This window comes from Simochromis diagramma, unplaced genomic scaffold (genome assembly GCF_900408965.1).
Source record: "Simochromis diagramma unplaced genomic scaffold, fSimDia1.1 OVJJ01000159.1, whole genome shotgun sequence".
Lineage (NCBI taxonomy): Eukaryota > Metazoa > Chordata > Actinopteri > Cichliformes > Cichlidae > Simochromis > Simochromis diagramma.
The window spans coordinates 1,894,807-1,907,500 of record NW_024387197.1 but is presented as its reverse complement, the minus strand read 5'-3'; positions in this window follow the sequence as shown (position 1 = coordinate 1,907,500).

Here is a 12,694-nt window from a genome sequence, read left to right as displayed (position 1 = left end):
CTCCTCAAAATTCAGAGTCTGTATAACGCTTTCAGTAGTTGGATATATGATGTAGGCTTATAGTTCAGTTGCCATCAAATCAAATTAAGTTATTTTACCCGTGACAACATGATCAGACATATTTTGTTACCACTGTTAACTTTTGATTATGTGTAATATTTGAGTCTAACTATGATTATGCTGACTAAACAATTCAGTGTGGCTGTGTATCAGTAAATAATAAATGAATAAAAATCCTCTTTGGTAGTCACATTAGGGGAAACTCAAAACTATGTATAAACATGTGAAAACAACCTTGTTATGTAGAATAACTTAAATCTCATTCATGTATAAAGCTCAGCTTAATGTTAGAGAATGTTTTAGGGAAAGATGTAACAATGAGATGTTAGGTGCTTCTATGTCTGTCTCATCATTATTATTTGAGATTCACCAAGCACTAATATTTATTCCCATTTGCACAGTACATGCTGAAAGTAGACTGGATTAAAAACAAATCTTTGCAAATTCTTTCTTTCTTGTTATGGTAGGAAGTCAATAATTCGCTTTGCACTAATTTCCTTTTCTCTTTTTTTGGAAATATGGATTTAACAGATTTGTTTTGCTTTCAAATTATAAAGTTATGGCTTAGATGAGTGATGAAACATTTCTCCAACTGAAAACGATACGTCCAGATGAACAGAATCAACTTTTGGAGATTTACTTTCCTGGATGATTGAGAATGCATCAAGACCTGTTCTGTCATTGAACTGTTTATTACTTAAGTACTTTCGTTTAGTATGAATGGCTGTTGTGAGTCTGTGCAGTCTTACACGCCTCTCTGCAGCTTCTCTCCTCCTGCTACCCCCCCCCCCCCCCCCCCAAAAAAAACCCCATCTCCATAGAGACTGTGTCAGCTCCCAAAAAGACAAAAAACAAACTAAAAACCAGCAACAAACAACTTAAACATAAACAATCACAAAGAAAGAACAATACAGTATCCACATCTGAACCAAAGAGTAAAACAGTGAAATGTGGATTATTAAATATTAGGTCTCTCTTCTCCAAGTCTCTGTTAGTACATGACTTAATAATTGATCAACAAATCGATTTACTCTGTCTTACAGAAACCTGGTTGCAGCAGGATGATTATGTTAGTTTAAATGAATCAACACCCCCGAGTCATTCTAACTACCAGAAATCTCGAAGCAGAGGCCGAGGGGGCGGTGTGGCAGCAATTTTTCACACCAGCCTATTAATCAATGAAAGACCAAGACAGACTTTTAATTCATTTGAAAGCCTGATGCTTAGCCTTGTCCACCCCAGCTGTGAAACTCAGAAACTAGTCTTACTTGTTATCATCTATCGTCCACCTGGGCCTTACACAGAGTTTCTGTCTGATTTCTCAGACTTTATATCTAATTTAGTTCTGAGCTCAGATATAATAATTATTGTGGGTGATTTTAACATCCATGTAGATGCTAAAAATGAGAGCCTCAACATGGCATTTAATCTGTTATTAGACTCAATTGGTTTCTCTCAAAATGTAAAAGAACCCACCCACCACTTTAATCACACTCTAGATCTTGTTTTAACATATGGAATAGAAACTGAACATTTAACAGTGTTTCCTGAAAACCCTCTCCTGTCTGATCATTTCCTGATAACATTTACATTTACAATAATTGATTACACAGCAGTGGAGAGTAGACTTTATCAAAGTAGATGTCTTTCTGAAAGTGCTGTAACTAAGAATATAATCCAGCCACTGTTATCATCTTCAATGCCCTGTACCAACATAGAGCAGAGCAGCTATCTGAACGCTACCCCAACAGAAGTCGATTATCTTGTTAATAATTTCACCTCCTCACTGCGTACGACTCTGGATACTGTAGCTCCAGTGAAAACTAAGGTCTCTAATCAGAAGTACCTGACTCCGTGGTATAATTCTCAAACACGTACCCTAAAGCAGATGACTCGTAAGCTGGAGAGGAAATGGCGTGTCACAAATTTAGAGGATCATCATTTAGCCTTGAGAAATAGTTTGCTGCTTTATAAGAAAGCCCTCCACAAAGCCAGAACATCTTACTATTCATCACTGATTGAAGAAAATAAGAACAACCCCAGGTTTCTCTTCAGCACTGTAGCCAGGCTGACAAAAAGTCAGAGCTCTTTTGAGCCAATCATCCCTTTAACGTTAACTAGTAATGACTTCATGAACTTCTTCACAAATAAAATTTTTATCATTAGAGAAAAAATTACCAGTAATCATCCCACAGATGTAATATTATCTACAGCTACTCTTAGTACCATTGATGTTAAGTTAAGACTCTTTTTCTCCAATTGATCTTTCTGTGTTAACTTCAATAATTACTTCCTCCAAACCATCAACATGTCTTTTAGACCCCATTCCTACAAAACTGCTCAAAGAAGTCCTGCCATTAATTAATTCTTCGATCTTAAATATGATCAACCTATCTCTAATAATCGGCTATGTACCACAGGCCTTCAAGCTGGCTGTAGTTAAACCTTTACTCAAAAAGCCATCTCTAGACCCAGCAGTCTTAGCTAATTATAGGCCAATCTCCAACCTTCCTTTCATATCAAAAATCCTTGAAAGAGTAGTTGTCAAACAGCTAACAGATCATCTGCAGAGGAATGGCTTATTTGAAGAGTTTCAGTCAGGTTTCAGAGTTCATCACAGCACAGAAACAGCTTTAGTGAAGGTTACAAATGATCTTCTTATGGCCTCTGACAGTGGACTCATCTCTGTGCTTGTCCTGCTAGACCTCAGTGCAGCATCCGATACTGTTGACCATAATATCCTATTAGAGCGATTAGAACATGCTGTAGGTATTACAGGTACTGCACTGCAGTGGTTTGTATCATATCTATCTAATAGACTCCAATTTGTACATGTAAATGGAGAGTCCTCTTCACACACTGAGGTTAATGATGGAGTTCCACAGGGTTCAGTGCTAGGACCAATTCTGTTTACATTATACATGCTTCCCCTAGGCAGCATCATTAGAAGACATAGCATAAATTTTCACTGCTATGCAGATGACACCCAGCTCTATCTGTCCATGAAGCCAGATAACACACACCAATAAGTTAAACTGCAGGAATGTCTTAAAGACACAAAGACCTGGATGGCAGCTAACTTTCTGCTTCTTAATTCAGATAAAACTGAGGTTATTGTACTCGGCCCTGAAAATCTTAGAAATATGGTATCTAACCAGATTCTTACTCTGGATGGCATTACCTTGGCCTCCAGTAACGCTGTGAGGAACCTTGGAGTCATTTTTGACCAGGATATGTCCTTCAATGCACATATTAAACAAATATGTAAGACTGCTTTCCTTCATTTGCGCAACATCTCTAAAATTAGAAATATCCTGTCTCAGAGTGACGCTGAAAAACTAGTTCATGCATTTATTACTTCCAGGCTGGACTACTGTAATTCATTATTATCAGGGTGTCCAAAAAACTCGTTGAAAAGCCTTCAGTTAATCCAAAATGCTGCAGCAAGAGTCCTGACAGGGACTAGAAAGAGAGAGCATGCTGCAATAGACGTAGGCTGCCGGGGGATTCCCATGATGCACTGAGTTTTTCCTTTCCAGTCACCTTTCTCACTCACTATGTGTTAATAGACCTCTGCATTGAATCATATCTGTTATTAACCTCTGTCTCTCTTCCACAGCATGTCTTTTATCCTATCTTCCTTCTCTCACTCCAACTGGTCGCAGCAGATGGCCCCGCCCCTCCCTGAGCCTGGTTCTGCCGAAGGTTTCTTCCTGTTAAAAGGGAGTTTTTCCTTCCCACTGTCGCCAAAGTGCTTGCTCAGAGGGGGTCATATGATTGTTGGGTTTTTCTCTGTATCTATGAAGCGCCTTGAGGCGACTTTTGTTGTGATTTGGCGCTATATAAATAAAATTGAATTGAATTGAATTGAATTGAATTGAATTGAATTGAATTGAATTGAACTATTGGGAGGTCTGTATCAGCAGCAGCAGATTGGAGTCTTTGCCAGGCCATTTCTGGCCCCCGTGCCTTATGTTTGGCACTTCTGCTCTATGTGATGATGACAATGACATAGTTATCACGCCCACCTACCTCCTGTTTAAATCAACCTGCTGTAGCAAATCAAAAACGTCATCTTCCTTTTTTACTGTGGCTTCTCTAGGCACATGTTCTGGTGCTATTTACTCTTTGTTGTCCAACAATTGACCAACTTCAGCTGAACAAGCTTTGTTTGCGTTGCAGTAAAACAGTCTGTGTAGAGGGGAACCATTAACCTCTGTGTGTCTCATGCAGCTGTGTTAGGCTGATGGTGTTTCTGAGTCACACTGTTTATATGGCAATGCAGCTGTGGCACTACCTGCACACACTAGGGTGCTATTTAGACATTGATAGGGTAAGCTCTTGGAAATGGTCCAGCTCTGTTTCAGAATGTGGGTTAAGGTCTAAAGGCGGTGCATAGCTGCAGGACTACATTTATGTGCAAACAGGGTCAGCACTGCAATTTGAAAAAACATCTCCACTGCTTCCAACTAGGTCAGAATACCAGGTCAGAACAGTTTCATTTGTTAGAGAGGGAGACCAAAAAAAAAAAGGTTAGAGGTGGAAAAAGTCTTTCATCTGCCAACGGGTCCAGATGGTTAGTATGTCACAACAAGCGAGGTTCGAAACAGGAAATGTGTGTGTGTCACGTTGCCAGAGGCCTTATTTCACCACATTTTCATTCAGTGTGTTTATTGAAGCTGTCATACAGTTAACTTGCCTTTACTGTAGGTAGGAGGATACACAACCAGAAACTGATGTAGAACTGCTGCAGGAATCAGACCTGTGAACTTCTGGAGCCCGCCTCACTGCCAGGCCACACAGCTCCCTCTGGAGAAGCGTTCTTTGATCGCCGCCGCATGTTCGCCACCGAACGGAGCTCTAAGTTGAAAGTGTGTCAGAGCCAGATGATTTTTGCTCATTTCTGGATTCCTTTGCATCTCATTACTCAGTACTCTGTAGCCAAATGTATTCACGACATGCATTATGGAGGAGTGGTTGTAACTGAGCGCTGAATATTAATTCTACCCTTTTTCCCCCCACATCATTTCCAAAATCACATCCCATCCTCCTTTACAGGCTTAGCACATTAGGCAGATATTTGCATTACGCCATTTAGAGTGCATCTTTAATATGATTTGTCATAAACTGCAGCGTTTGAGACGCACCCCCCGAGCACAAAAAGTGCTAACACTCAGATGCGTTATGAGGCCTGATAGGCAAAATATAGGCCACTTCTAAATTTGGTGGAATTCTGGGTAGAGTCTCTGCCTCTAATAACAAAATACAAATCTCACTGGGCTCCCTGTGGGCAGAAGCAGGAACCATTTTACCAAAGACAGAGAGAGGATTCTCACTAGAATTTCAAACAAGTGCGCCTGCAAGACTTCATATTATCATAAACTACTGTAAGCAGGCAGCTGCAATTAAGCCTTTCAAACCTGGCCCAGTTTGTTGTGAGGAGCCATGCTGTAAGTCTGTAGCACACATGCCTGTCTGTGGCTGGCACATTGCTTTTGGCTCCTTGTCTGCCTCCGTTTTATTTATGTTTTCCAGCTGGAGCTGCCACACAAAGAGAGGGAATGCCACCATCAGTCAGTCACAGCCGGCTAGCCCATAAAAAGCAAACCCCATAGCCACCAGAGTGGCTGTGGCTGGGAGCACAGTGAAAGAAAAACCAGCCGGTGCTCGTAGTCATATTTTATCCTTAAAACAAGCAACTGTTGTAACTGTCATGCACTATGGCTGAAAAGGTAAAATGTCACCAAGTGATGTATTTGGGGTTATTTGTACTGCACAAAAATGCAAAAATACTGTATGACAGATAAGTAAGGTTAATAACATTCAGGGATGAAAAGAACCTTTAAAAATAAAGACTTGTTGAAATAGTGAACTGGACCTCGCTGTCAGAGTCAAAAACAAGAGGCACTCAGTGAATGGAAACCTCACTCTTTATTTTTAAGGAATTAATATTTGTATTTTCTATATATTAATTTTTGTTAGCTTTTTGTTTCCTTTAAGAAGTTTGCAGTGCAGAAAAAATAAGCAAACTGAAAGCTTTTCTTATTCTAGTACAGTAAGTCTTTCTTAACTAGTAACATTTATACTTTTTTTTGTTTGGGAGTATATTGGACTATAAATATGTTACATTCATCAAAATCCTTTTTAAAGGTTTAGTAATAAATAGCAAGTGAAAAAGTTTTTGAATTCTATTTTGATTTTCAAACAAACAATAAATAATAAAGATAGTTTTAAAAAGCTCCATATGGCATTATTATCACTTTGACTTTCAGATCAATCTATTGACTTTGATGGAGGGGTCAGAGGTCAAATGTGACATGATAAATCTTTATACTTTTTGCATATTGACAACATACAGCACATTTCATAGTGCATAGTAGTGTTTAAGTTAAAAGGCTTTTTGTCAGTTGTCGACCAACAAATCACTGAGTCGACCTTGAAGGCCTTGGTGGATGTAGGCCAAATTTAAAGGGATAGTTAACATGACTCCACTCTACACACCTACAAAGTTTTATCAGAATTTATTCAAAGGTTTTCGAGCTATTGTGTTTACAGACTAAAAGAACACCATGCATGCAAACGCTGGTGGGGGTCATGATGATCATTCACAGATGAAACAAATACTTTGATTACTTTTTTAAAAGGAATATGCCGAGATCTGGAACATATGAGAAAGAGACTGAACAGCCTGTTCTTGCAGTCAGTCTCTCGGTTTAGGAGACAGTGGCAAAACCAAAGATCTTACACAGAGAAGGAGAAAATAGCTAAAGCCACACGTGTCCGGAATGGAAAGGATTGTATGATGGTGAATATCTAAGAACAGCGGTGTGGAACTGGAAACAGGATGCTTTGAGGAATATATGCTGTATTTTCTCCAGCTTACTGGGCTTACTGGGCTTTACCTCATCACAGGTGATAACCCTAGCCCTCCCAGAATATGTATTTATTTCTGCTTTTCTTTCTCTTTTTTTAAAGAAAATTGTTCTCCAAATCTGTGTGTCTTCTATTTGCCAACAATTGTTTTCCAATTTCTGAAAAAGAAATCAGCTTTTTTTTTTATCTGCAAAACAAAGGGTCAGGATTGAGTTCATGTCATCATCACGGAGGATGGGTTAGACCTCAGGAGGTTGAATGTTCTGCAGGTAATCCTCAGATGTCTTTAAGATTTTATTTTTAGTGCATAAATGACGGACAAACACTATAAAAGGAAGCTTTGGTCATAAACTTGAACTTTTGGTTCATCATTTTGTGATACGAGAGCAAAAGGTAAGCTGTTATTACTTGGTGTGAAAAACGTCTGGAAAAAAATTCTATTATGTGCTCAGAGAAAATAAGGTCGTAAACCTTAGAATAGAAGGCTAAGGACCTTATCAGTGTCCAGATGTAATGAGATGTTAGGACATCCCAGGCTATTTAAATATGCCCTGTATGCCAGAGTGATGTCACATGTCATTAACTTCCTCACATCCAGCAGGTCATTAGGGAACCAACCGAGAGTAGGAGTTAGGGTTGGGCTTTGTCTTAGCATGCTAAATAAGCACATTTTATGGACAATTTAAAAAAAAGGCATGGACATAAACTTAACCCATATCCCATCCCCAATTCTCTACGGGACTCTGGTGGGTGTTAACTCTCTCAAGGCAGGCGTTGCAGATTTGCAACAGTTAAAAGCTAACAACCTGATTACCCCACATACATATTTTATGAGGTTTTTTTTACTCAGAAGTACCACTGCAGGTATTCTTTTGTGCATTAGCAACAAAAACTTAATTTGAGCCTGAGAGGGTTAAGAATTTATATGTAGTGACTCAAAAGATATCTGAAGCATTAAAAAGGGGGAAAGTTATTCAGTGACTTTTAAAATGCTGATTTGCTGTTTCATTACATTTTATATGCAATTTTAAAAACAGGTACAGTATACTTTACCTGTTAGCTTACATACTGATTATACTGAATAGCAATATACTCCAAGTTTCAACTGTCAGCCCAGATACCACACGTGGATGTCTTAACTCCAAATGGAACAGTCTCATAAGCGTTTATATTGCTGTGGAAAAGTATTTGCTCCTTTTCTAATTGCTTCTTCTTTTGTTGATATATATTGATCACATAGTGTGATAAATATGCAAAAGAATTGGAGATTAAACAAGATGTAAAAACCTTTTCACAGCCCTGTAATTCGAGCATCTGTTTCGAATGACTGAAACAGATGCTTTCAGGCCTCTGACTACTTTTTAGAATAGCTTGACCATTTCTGTGGTCAACTCTGTTTTTATTTTTTCTACTAAGTAAAATTTTAACAGTCAACATTGGGATTTTAGGCTTCACTTTAATTTGGGCTGCACCTTTCATATTTTTTGTAGTACTTTTTCTGCATTGTCCTCCATGTTGAATTTGAATTTTAAATATTCTTATAGTTTTAATAGTGAATTTGCAGGCTTTTTCAACATTACTGGGTGTATAGTTCTCTGTGTGCACGGTGCTGATGACCCATGGACCTCGCCTGAAGAATGCCAGAGGATCAGCATGTGAAGGACTCGCTGTCTGTCTCTACTCGTTTTTGAAGTTGACCTGCCAGCTGGCAACTGTAGTTGTAGTTTTGCTCTGGAAATCTGCCTCGAGCTGAAGGAACTGCAGCACATGGAGGGCTGGTTCATGTACCACTACACCGATCTCACAGAGGCCACAGAGCAGAACAAGGACTACTGTCAATGGCAGCAATAGCACAGTATTTCCTACAGAATGTAAACCTGCAGGAAGCACTGCACTGTTGCTAACGAAAACTAAAAGCTCAGCATTCTTGTAGTTGCACATTTGGCCTTCATCAATATATAATATGACTTGTTTGTTGCCCATCACTGCTTTGTAGGGGTTTGTAACAACTGGTCACCAGAGGACAGCAGATTAGGTTTCATCGGTAACCATATGCCAGTGTATCTCTCTGGATGTTCTTTCTGGGGTTCCTTATATTGATAATATTGAGATTAAAGAAGGAAAAGTGTGAAACTGCTTTCATTTCTTCAGGGCCTGTGGCTCATTCGACCGCTCATTCTGTTGCTCTATTCCCTTTGTTCGTGGGGCTTATTTAGCACAAACATAGTGTTTTAGCACAACAACAAGAAGCTGCAGACTGGCCATCATGGGCACATTCACTAACACAGCAGCGCAAAAGCCCAACCTGGTTCAGTGACTTCTAATTTCTCATGTGTTTCTTTCTACTTTATTTCTCCACGTTAATTCATTTGTTTCCTCTCTGAGAAGACGGAGTGTTTGTTGTGTGATTCAGCTGCAGAGGTTACAGCATGTTCATGCTGGACTGCAACCTGCTGTATCTGTTTAACCGGAAGAAATGACAGCATCTGTTACATCACACTCTGACAAGATATTGCTGCCAAAACCCCCGCCGGCATCGACAGCCCTAAATTATCTCCTCAGAATTAAACATAATTTTATACTTTGAATTTGGATGTTCTCACTCAGTCAGGGGTAAACCTGACGCAACTGCTGGCACAGCTTCAGAGCAAAGGAGCTGCTTTTATTAAAATGTAATGCATGGTTACAATGAAAAGCCTTCACGAGGTAAAGATTCATAAATGTTTAATGAAAGAATTTTACTGCACATTATACACAAGAGTAATCTAATAAAATAATAATAATGATAATAGCCGACCAGATCACAGGGGAACCTTAAGTTAGATTGACTGGGTGATATTATTAGGGTTTTAATAAAAAGATGAAGACAGACACACATGCATGCACACGCACGCATCAGCTAAAAAAAAAGCCAACAGGCCAGGCAGAGGAAGCTTGGGGACGGGGAAGACAGCAGTGGAGATGACAGATCCTGACAGGTGAAATATGAGTTCCACTGATGCAGTGAGCAGGGGAATAAGCCACCGGGGGTTCTCTGGCACACATCTAAACTCACCCTTACAAATCCCATTCTTTCTTTCGCTCAGAGCTCTCATACGCTGCCGCAAAGTCTCAAATATAGAGGAACATTGAGTCATTCTTCTTTCATAAATAGATCATCGCATACCTACAGACATCACCTGCTCTCAAGTGGAGGGGAGGGTTGGTTCTTGATAAGGTCACGCAGTAGTCAGAGGAACAAGCTCCTGGGACAAAAATGGAGCTTACTAACCCCCTCCAATCCCATGCAATCTAGAACAAATGTAAAATAAATAAAACCTTGAAGAATATCTAAAATAAATATGTAATGTTTTTGAACATTATACATTTACATGAGCAGTTTTGCATACGTTATCATGGAAGGATAGTTTAAAGTTTTGTCCTGGCAGAGAATAGCTTTGACGTAAGCTTTGTACAAAAATCACAGCTGGTGGTCGCAGCCTACCTGCTCATGAAACCGCTTGTGAATTGTCCAATTATTTTGGGTTCTTTGATAACAGGGAACCATGTACACAAATAATAAACCCATTGAATTAAAGCTGAAAGTCTGCACTTCAGTCTCATCTTGGCTGTATGATTTAAAATCCACTGTGATTGTGTGCAGTTAGCAAAATAACAAAACTGTATCATTATGCAACAATTTATAGACCTAACTGTTTAATATGGGTCCTCTTAAACAATATTCTTTCTCCTAGTAATTACAACCATTAACAACCAAATCACTTTCCTACTTACATTATAGTGCTAATGTAATTGCTCACTGTTCACTGAAAAGTCATCTTTTTTATTTTCATGTCCCTGAAAATAATGTCAAATTTATGTACTATAACAGAATGATCATGAGGTGGTTCAGATAAATGTTAAGTGTACAAGGCTGATGATCATTACATGTAAGCAACAAGTGCCTAAACCTAAGCCTAAGGTCAGGGAAAGGCAATAGTTTTGGTTAAATATCATTAAAAGTGCAATAAAATCACATCAGCCTTATTCTGTTAAAATTTCCATCCTGTTACAGTAAACTCCAAGCTGTACCGAAAGCTAACTCTAACCAAGTCCTGCCTCTCTACAGCATTACTAACAGTACTGTTCAATTCGCTATTTAGTACAGATAGTGTTGATGTGTAGCCAAATATTTGGTGAACACTACAAGGTGTCATCATAAAGTTTTGTTTATTGAAACATTAAAATCAAAAACCTTACCAGATTAAATCCACAGTTCAAAGCCATCTTCCCAGACTTACAGCACATCTGCTACTTTTAGTTTAAACTGACCAAAGCCATTCCGAGCTTTTTAAAACTTTTTTTTAGATAATAAGGATTAAAGTTCTGCACCATGAATTTTCCTCCCAGACTACTGTCACTGTGGAGTACATTAGCAGTGTGCTACAGTATACCAGCACAGTTCATTAAAACAAGTAATTCCTTGGACCACCTGACAGATTTGGCTCTGCAATTTAGTCCACTTCCCCAAAATGAAGATAACGTAGAACAATCACTGGAAGAGATCCAGCACAAATCGCTGAAGCACAAGTGGATTTATGGGCATATTCCAAAAATTACTTTGTAATTTTATGAGTTGCTTGTTTATGTTTTGTAGGTTTCAGCAAGTCGTTAGGCCCGTCCCAAGATTCCTGGACTACGCAGGTAAAATGTAGTCAGATCGAAGCAAGTGAGCAAGTTCCCCCCCCCTTTGAGGCATCTTAATATAACACAGACCAATGCCTGACTGATCACATGGGGTCACAGCTGACTAGTGAGTTTGATTTTATCCTTCTCCGTCCCTGTATGTCTTTTCTTATTTGTCGCTCACTCTCTAAATAATGCAGACCTCCTGATTTATATTCTGGACAGGCAAATGGGTAAATGGGTAGATATGGTAAGCCGGCATAGAAGGCTGGACACACTCTAGTGCGCCATTGTTGAGGGCTTGATTGAAATTGCTTGGTGCATCGCTGGAGCACACGAGGCAATTATTCACACACATTGCAATTATGGCACAGTATGGGTTGGCAGGCAAAAGAACTTGGGGTTGAGTGAGAAAACAGTGCACTTTACAGAGATTTAGTACTACATGCTCACAAATGAATAAAGCATGCCCATGCTGGAGGTCTGCAGCTGTTGATGGAGTTATGGCCTTTTGATTTGTAATTTCCCACTCATTCATCTTGCAGTGATAATATCAGTCCATGTCATTTGCAAGATATGAATACACTGGTAAAGAGGAAAAGATAGAATAGCTAAATAATGTTAGCAATTCTGAGACCAGGAAGTGAAACACAATAAGCCTAAGTGTGCTGTTGCTGTTTCCTCAGACATATGGACACATTTTGCATTTAAATAAAATAAGATGCTGTATACACTGTGTGGAGCAACTGACAAAAAAAACAACAAACATTTAAACTTATGACTAAAACTAAATGAAATCTTAGTCAAAGGACTATAGCTAAATCAAAACTTGAGATCAAAATGAACACTGTTTCAAAGCTGCCTGATGCCCTGGAAACATGTTTGATGAAAATGCCGAAACAGAATAAAACTAGGACTTTTAGGACATGTTCAACAGTGACAGAAAAGGGTGTCACCAGGATGAGGATGGATTTTTTTTAATCCTGTCATGCAGACTCTCCAGTCTGAGTCAAGCACGTCTGCTATCTGGCAGACAGGCTCTCTGAGTCCAAAATAATACTGCCAGCCCAAACATGCAGCTCTGAGTCAAGGATCC